Consider the following 9,773-nt stretch of genomic DNA (forward strand, 5'->3'; position numbering starts at 1 on the left):
CTGACGGGAATTAGTAATACGTGACCGGAAGTAGTAGATGATACTATTCCAACAAGAGACTGCTATATGTGTTGTGCACATATACATTTACGTGTACGAGGCTAGTGTACACACCATCGGGAATAGGTTTAATGATACGGAAGAGGATCCGAAAACCCATTTCTCCGACCAGAGTGAACACAAGAGACTATTGTGTCGTGTGTAACTAATGGAAGATTGAAAACAAACATATGCGACACTTAATTATAATTTTTGTTTCAATTGTTCATACATTTTCGTGGTTGTTATTATTTCGTGTATACTATCATGCATTTGTTTAATTGGTTCTGTCAGACGTGACGTATCTTATAGGACATGTTGATTATTAGTTATGTAGTGATAATTAGAAGTTGTTCTCTTTCTCATGATAATATTTGATATCTAAGAAATTCGTATACTGTTATGATTATAATAGTTGTCTGATTATTGTGTCTAATTGAATCTATGTGTGAATGATCATGACTAATTAGATGAGACAAAGTACACTATACAGTAATCGTTCCTTGGGAAACAATTTAAATGTTTACTTTGTTTTATTTAAGAACCTCGTGCTCTCTATATGATGGTGTGTATATATGACCGTAAAAAAGTAGGTAATAGAAACTTATATCACAAATGTCATTAAATGGGGAAAACACTTATTGATCCCAGATACAAAATACAAATGTCACCAAAGGGCATCACGGAAGATACAAGAGGCGTGCGGAAACCAGTGCACGAACTAAGTGTACTCTAAGAACTAAGTGTACTCTAAACGACCTCTAATGAGAGTCAGACACCACCTGGAGATTGTTTGGCTCTTATACAAGTTAATATGTTTTCTGAACGGGAGCACCAAGCCTTGTGAATGGATCAACATATCTGAGCATTTGCTGATTACACAATGTAAATTGTGTTAACCGGCTCGATATGTAAGAAATAAACACAAAGGTCAATGGAAAACCTTTATGTGACCGGTCGACCGCCAGAGTCACGTGCTATCATACTGTATTAAATCGCTTAGTCCAGTGTTTCTATAAGGTTTAAAAACAATTGAAGGGGTATTTGCAGAATTGCAAAATTCCGAGAAGGGATCTTCTCAATCCTTTGATCTGGCGAGATGCCACTAACTGAGACAACTTATATTACCTTTATCCCATAGAAATGAGGAAATAAAGATAACATATTTATCTGCACATAAAAAGAATTGCACAAACTGTATATTAAAAATAGGTGTTTTATATCTCCAACGCCCAGACCAAGGCACTATTGAACACATTATGCATATAATTACTTTGATGTATTGAATTGAAAAACACATTTACATATAACAAATTCATAGCATCGCATGTATACTATTTCTGAAATCTTTATTTTATAATTACATACGCCATTGAATAATGAACTAAAACGTACCCATCACCAGGCATACTATAAGTGTAATGTTTATTTTGAATTAATAACGAAAATAACAAAAAGACATGCGTTCTCGTTCACAGTTTACACCAGAGGACCCATGACATTCGAACTCCTCTTCCTTTCAAAACTCACTTTTATACATTATTCAGTCCATACAAGGACGAGACTAATTTAAGCTTTTCAAAAGTGCTAAAGTTCTCTAACTCATCATGTTATTTTCATTGTTTACAATAATAAGTATAGCAAGTATCCTGTTATTTGAGCACACAAAACAAGCCTATGTGTGGGTTGGAAATGATGTGAATTTAAAAGAAGTACTGGCAATACTAAATACTGAATAGATCAATGTTGTCGATATGGTAAACTTCATACAGTCTCAGCTATGCGTGATGGAATGCTACAAGATACCGATTATAGATTACAAATTGTTATTACGCCGTATTATTTAAGCATCACGTTACATGTAAATGTAACGTCACACTGACGACAAAACGTTAATAATTTCGGAATTTTCCATCGTAAAATCACAAAATGTCAGTCTACCATAATTCCCGTCAGTAAATGTCATCAAAGGTTTACCTTGATTACAATCATTACGTACGCTGTTTAAAAGTCACCAGTTTAGTATGACCACGAGCACTAGCACACCCAGTCTGACGCCATTCATTAAATTTATGCAAAAAAAAACAAGATAACTCTGTTCGGACTATTCAGCCTGTTACATTAATACGTTCGTTCCTGTTGTTTTGATTCTTTATGCTGACTCTAATGACACATTCGCCCTAACCGTATCTGGGAAGTGTTCAGATATCGGCTTGAACGACCAATCTAAGCAATGCTGAAGTGACTTCGACACGGGGAGGAAAACTTATGAACGACTGGAGTCAAACAGGGGTTAACTCTCGCTTTACTAACATTCTTTACTTCTTTTATTTTATTTTTTCATTTGAAAGCATTACTGAGCTATGGGAAAATCTTTCGTTTAAGGATATTGTTTTTAAACCGAAAACTGAAGTAAAGGAATGTTCGTGAAATTGGCGCCTGGTGTATGGTGAGTGTTCAGTTTTCTTTCTTTTGGTTTAAATACCGTGCTGTATTGTTTAGGTCTTACGTAAATGTCACGCTGACGACAGAAAGTGATTTTTTCGGGATATTCTATTATAAAATCACTAAGTCAGTCGACTCAAATTCCTGTCTGTATATGTCTATCAAGATTTGTCTCGAGCAGAGCCCGCCCTCTATGGTCTCCAGGCTCGACAGCTCCATTTAGCGTCATAATTACAAAATACGTTCTAACCCGCATGCTGTTTACAAATCCAATGTCCGGGCGGACTAGCACTCCCTGCTCGACGTCATATTGAAGATTTATGTAAATATCTTCGCGAGACAACAAGTATAATTCCTTTGGGTCTATTTAGCCTGTTTCATTTGAAACATTTGTTCCCGTTCATCTGTATTGGTATTTTGAATCGCAGTGTATGTTGCTCTCTGGGTAACTGTCCTGATTTATGCTGACTTAAGTGAGACATTAGCCTTGGTGTATATATTCATATTCAACGGTTAATGTAAGCAATGCTGAAGGGAATTCGACACGGGGAGGAAAACTGATGTACGACTCAAATAGAGTCAAACAGGTTTTTTTCCTTCTTTTATAATTATTTTTATTCATTTAAAAGCATAACTGGGGTTAAGGACAATTCTTCCAATGATAGACATTTACTTGAAAAAAATTGTTTTTGAACGGAAAACTGAAGTTAAATGATTGTCACATATTGTATGGCGGGTTTTCTGTCGCTGACTGGTTTTAAATAAACACCAACATCTTTGGATACAAACTTTGAGTTATATCTTCCTTTAAAACCTTTTTTATTTGTGACTTGTACAGTATGTATAAAATTACAATTGAACTACGACATGTGAATACGTTGTGTACAGTTGTCGTCACATATAGCAACAGCACCATTTGTGCGGTTTAATCAAAGTTAAGCCTACATAACTACACATACTTCAATTTTCAATGACGTCAACCATTTACAATAAAAAACATTCTTTACAGTTTACTCGGTATGCTTTTCTCAATAACGCAAACATAATATGAGTAAATTCGCAAATATGCATCTGCAAGGAGTATACATTATGTACGTTAGGTTCTCATCAGGGTTGGATATTCCCATAGAAGTGAAGGCGAGGGAAGGATACATTTCGGCCATAGACTTTTCACATTCATGTATTAATACTGCAATTGATAATCACAAATATCAAAGAAAACAGGAAGATTATAACAAGCTGAAAGCACCATTAGAACAAAATCGGATAGATATGACAGTATTTCATAAGGCTTTAAATCATTCATATGAACCAGGTGGCATTTTCTGCCAGTACGCCGTTTCCTAGATACAACAATCCGGAACAATAGTCACGTGCCTGAAGATCTAGATAATGATAAGCTGAAAGCGCTCTTAGCAAAAATCGGCCAATTTTGACAATATGCCATAAGGCTTTAAATTATTCATATGAACCAGATGGCAATTTCGGCCAATACGCTGTTGCATAGATATAACATTCCGGAACAATAGTCACGCAATTTGTTGGTAACGAGGTAAATTAGACAGCTTCCGGTGTGGAACTTAATCGATAGCACGTCAACTTCATCGGAAGGTAGATTCGAAATTCTGGACGGAAATGACCGATATTTAATATACTTCATGAGTTCCTTTGCTGTCTATGTATTAATGACATTACGTTGATAACATTTCATTTGAAGGAAATGATGCATATGGCCCTGTTTGACAATTGGCGAATTTGTTCCGTATTCCATTCTTCACTCCGTTCCGGGTTTTAGTTAAACCCCTTCATGAACAAGAACAGATTTTTTTCTCGATTGGAAAAAACAGAAGAAGAAAGTTGTTCACACAAACTCCTGACATTTGATTGTGATAAGTATTTATACTTTCATGATGCTTGTCGATCATGATCAGCTCACCGGAAGTAAGGAAATGTTCTTCGTTTCTGCTGCTCAGTAACTGGGCTAGATCTATTAACACGCACATTTACCATTAAAAGTTCTATTTACGAGCTCAAAGCGCACGAGGGCTTCGCTCTTTTACATATATAAGGAGATAAAAAGTTTTTTTCCAGCCTGGATAAATAATACGTACAGCTCAGTAGAGGATTTAAGCTACCTCAAAAAGGACGACAAATTGAATTTTACAGTATTGTATTGAATGTACTATGTTGTACATCATTGTATTAAATGCATTTTAATTGTAACTTAATATGCATTTTGTATTTATTTGATAAATCTCACAATCGTACAATACATACATTACAAAAACATAACAACAATATTCCTTGGCAAAAGCATTACTGCCAAATGCAATTGGATGCTGTAAATAATTTGAATTAAGATGCTAGCAAATACACACATTTATCGTCAATTCCAAAGCTGTTAGAGTTAGTGTCATTACAGGAAAACATCCCAACGATGCCTGATGAAGTGTCAAGAAATGACGTATACAGACCTAGCAGGCTGTCTGATCCTGTAGGTGTCATTATTTTGTGTATGATATTTTTTAAATAAATGTATGTCATCAACAAGTCGTGTCTGGGTACCTGTATGCTATCATCAACATGGTACACACGTAATGAAACGTTTGTTATTAACACAGGTCGTCTTAGTTTCAGTTCAGTTTCTTTATTGCTGACAGCTATCCGACTCATAAGTTGTATCACCCTCAAAAAGCCGGGTTTCACAGGTTGCCATGACACCGGGAATTGTCTGGTATCGATGATTTCTATGAAAAATATGAATTTAGGAATATTTCCTCTTTCTTCTCCCGTTTTATGGTAAATAGGACATTTGAAATAAGATCGCCTGTCAGTAAACACAATTCTTTTGTTCGTCGTGCTCTAAACTGAAGTATTGACCTGTCTCCAGTACGTCGACCATGACACCCTATCATATGTCACCCAGACAACATTCACAGGAACTATTCTGAAAAGAGCTCGATGTTTATACTTTTTAAGACCTTTAAACCAATCAAATTCACAACCGTTTACGTCATCTATTCGAACAGTAAAGCAGAAGTTCTTGTGTAGCTTCAATAAAAATGTAAAATCTCATCAGTTTAAACATGTCAATTCTTATCTCCCTTCGCAAAAGCATACGCACAGGCAAATGTTAATCTGGTCAAGTTCATCGGCAAATTAAACAGGTTACACGTTTCATTCACCGACGAATTTGAAAGGAGATAACTATTGACATGTTTAAACAAAGATACAACTTGATGAGATTTCACATTTGTATTGAAGCAACACAAGAAATTGTTCAAACAACCAAAAAACGATAAATCAGCAAAATATTATCAGCTCACGGTTGCTAGCGGTAGTGACAAGTTATGTACTGCCCAGGAAATTCTCCCTACAGCTACCCATTCAATCCCCCCGGACCAAATCAAATCAAAAACAACGTACTTAGATCCACAGAGGTTTGTTACAAATGTCTGAAATAAACATATCAAGCAATAACATAAGCATACATATAAATGTATGTTTATGTGCGATGTGACCCATAGTAGTATAGCATAATGTGTATGTGTGTTGTGATCCAATTCTGATCAGTATAGCATATATATGTGTGTATTTCAGACATTGTAACGAGCCCCTGTGATAGATCCATGTGGTCCAGTCTTGTATGAAATACAGTCAAACATCCAAATGTCATATACATTGTCTTGTCCTTTCAAGCCACGTCATGGTTCCTGTCTAATTCGACATTCAATTACTGCAGCCTCAAATTCCAGGAGATGTAGAACCTCGAAAAGCGGCTCTCCACTTCGAGCAAGTAAAAAGATGGCTGCCGTAAACTGAAGCTAATATAAGCCAGTGCATCGCGTCTAAACAAGATTTGATTTATTTTGAATAAGTATAAGCCTCCCTTCAAGGGCAACAAATGGAAGGGTAAGAAGGGTAAGAACCCTCCTGGGGGTAAGAAGAAGGGTTCCTGACTCCTTTCTTCCCTCCTTGGTCGTGTCAGACGACGAGTTTGGCCGGGATGACTGCAGTCCTCTCAAGCTTAGGTCCTTCTCCTGCAGGATTAGGCTTCGGGTCAGCAGAAGGTTCTCTTTCCTTGCAAGGTCTCGATCTGCCTCGACCAGATCTTCCTGTGGGGGTCGTCTTTCTGCTTTCCTTCCAGAGTGGAAGGAAATTACGGAAGACGCATGGGCCTTGTCTGTGATCAAGGAGGGGTTAGGCATTCCGCTAGTGCGGGATCCGTCCTTAGCGTCGGAGCCAATCTTTTTTCCTCCACCGGGGGATCCGGAAAAGGCTCTGGCGCTCCAGGAGGAAGTAAGGACCATGCTTTCCAAGGGCGCGGTCGAGGAGGTTCCTATGTCGGGATGCACTCCCGGGTTCTACTCCAGAATGTTTCTGGTTCGGAAGAAGTCCGGGGCGTGGCGTCCCATCATAGATCTTAATGCCTTCAACAAGCACGTAGATTCTCCTCACTTCAAGATGGAGACTCCTCGGGGTATTATCGCCTCTGTGAGAGAGGGAATGTGGGCGACTTCAGTAGATCTGAAGGACGCCTACTTCCACATCCCCATCAAGAAGTCGGCACGGAAGTACCTCCGTTTTACATGCAACGGAAAGGTCTTCCAGTTTCGGGCCCTTCCGTTCAGGCTCACGACGGCACCTTTGGTTTTCACCAAGCTGCTGCAGGTGGTCGTGGGATTCCTGCACTCTTGAGGAATAGATGTTCACATCTATTTCGACGACTCCCTCATGCTCCACCAAGTGAGAGAGTCTCTCGTGCAGGTCACCCGTTTGGTTCTGAAACTCTTACTCAAGGTCGGCTTCATTCCTTCCAGAGAAAAGTCGGAGGTTTCCCGATCTCAGGATTTTGTTTTTCTGGGGAACCGTTTCAATACGGTTCAGGGCATCACCCTTCCACCGATGGAGAAGTTTGAGAAGGCCAGGGCTTTTGCTCTGACCTTCATCGGCCGGTCTCAAGTCCAGGTACGTTGGTTTCTCAGTTTTCTGGGATATCTCCACGCCCTGGCCGATGTGGTCCCCTTAGGGAGACTTTACATCAGGCCTCTCCAGATGTTTCTCCTTGCCATCTGCGTCCCTTCTTCAAGGGATTGGGAAGCCTTGCTTCCTCTGAACCAGTCGGTCAAGGAGTACGCACGCTGGTGGACTCATCAGGACAATGTTCTCCGAGGGGGTCCTTTGTCCAAGCCGGTTCCCACTATGACCCTGTACACGGATGCATCCATGACAGGGTGGGGAGCTTATCTCGACGGGCGTTGCCAGTCGGGGGAGTGGTCTGGGGAACAGCTCTCGGAGCACAGGAATGTGCTCGAGATGAGAGCTGTTCTGTTGGCTCTGCTGTCTTTTCGGGAGATCCTGCATTCCAAGGTGGTTTGTGTGGCTACGGACAACACTACGGTTGTCGCGTATCTAGAGAGACAGGGGGAAACCAGGTATCACACCCTGTGTGCCCTCGCTATCCGCATTCTTCTTCTTTGTCAGGAAATGCAGTTGACAATTTGTGTCAAGCATCTACCAGGCAGGTTGAATGTTCTAGCGGATACTCTTTCCAGGCGCCGCCAGACGGTTTTGACAAAGTGGCAACTGAATCCCTCGATTTTCGAGGGAATTTGTCAGGTGTGGGACAAGCCTCACATAGACCTGTTCGCCACTTCACTGAACAATCAGTTGCCAACGTTTGTCACTCCGGTTCCAGATCCAAGGGCTTGGGCCGTGGACGCTCTGTCTCTGGATTGGGAGGGAATGCATGCATATGCATTCCCGCCCTTCAACCTGGTGGTCAGGGTGCTGCAGAAGTTTCGGGAGCATCAGTGTTCCTTCCTCCTGATAGCGTCCCTGTGGCCGAGGCAGCCTTGGTTTCCGGAGCTCTGGCTCTTCCTGTCAGAGCGAACGTGCTTCGCCAGCCTCAGTCCAAGACGATGCCTTCTCGTCCGGAGATCCTCCACCTTCACGCGTGGAAGCTATCTCAGGAGGCCTCGCTCAGGCAGGCTTTTCTAGGGACGTGTCAGAACGCATCGCTCGATCAATAAGGTCTTCCTCATCTGCCGTCTACCAGTCACGATGGAAGATTTTCTGTGATTGGTATGTCGGCAGGAAGGTTGATCCGATCAAGGCTACTGTCCAGATGATTGCGGACTTCCTCCTTTGGCTGTTTAGGGACCACAATCTTGCCCCTGGTACTATCGCTGGTTATCGCACGGCCATTGCTAGTGTTCTCTCTGTTCATGGTAGGTCGGAGGTAGGCTCGTCCTCCTCTCTTTCTGCCTTGATTATAGGGTTTGGGTTGGACAGGCCTAGGCTCCGGCAGTTGGCTCCGCAGTGGCATTTGCCGCTTGTGCTCGAATCGCTGATGCGGGCACCGTATGAGCCTTTAGCGTCTGCCTCCTTGAAGTTTGTTACCTACAAGGTGGTATTCCTTATTGCCCTGACCTCGATCTCGTCTGTTTTTGCCCATTAAGCAGGTTTAACAGGATATCTCCTCTCAGTCAGTGTCTAGATGGATCTGCCAGGTCATCAAGTACGGCTACGACCATTTGGATGATCAGGTTCGGGCGTTGTATAAGGTGATAGCTCATGACATTAGGGCCCTTGCTGCGTCATGGGCCCTCCTCAATGGGTCCCTCTTTCAGGAGGTCATGTCCGCGGCTTTCTGGCGCGGACAGACTACCTTCGCGGATTTTTATCTCCGGTCCTTGGCTTCTCATTCTGATGGATTGCATTCCCTTGGACCGGTGGTGGTTGCACAGTCTGTGTCTGTTCCTCCACAGTAATTCAGTGATTTTAAATAGTATGCTATCAGGCACCACGGTGGTACACCTGCTCGTTTCACGGGGAGGTTTTCCATTTTTTAATTACTTTCGGGGCTTTATAAGGGGGGTTCCTTGAACCTTTTCCCTACCTTGAGCATGTCTAGAGTTTGTTCCGTCAGCCTGGTCTGCCTGGATTCGAAGCCTCCACTAAAGTATTACTGAAATGAAATTGAGGTTTTTGAAGTAAAACCAATTTTCATGATGTAATACTTACCATAACTTTATGGAGTCCCACCCTGTATTCCTCCCCTTGCCTCCTCATCCTGGCTGCCTTTAGGCTCCATAAAAGGGGGTTTGAGGAAGGGAGATCACTCCGTGGCTCTGTCATCGAGATAGAGGTTACGTCACGGTAGGGAGGTAGGGATATTTGAATCTTTTGTTTTTGGGCTACAAAGATGGGTGTAGGTATTGTATATGCATACTAAAGTTATGGTAAGTATTACATCATGAAAATTGGTTTTACTTCAAAAACCTCAA

This window comes from Mizuhopecten yessoensis, unplaced genomic scaffold (genome assembly GCF_002113885.1).
Source record: "Mizuhopecten yessoensis strain PY_sf001 unplaced genomic scaffold, ASM211388v2 scaffold10949, whole genome shotgun sequence".
Lineage (NCBI taxonomy): Eukaryota > Metazoa > Mollusca > Bivalvia > Pectinida > Pectinidae > Mizuhopecten > Mizuhopecten yessoensis.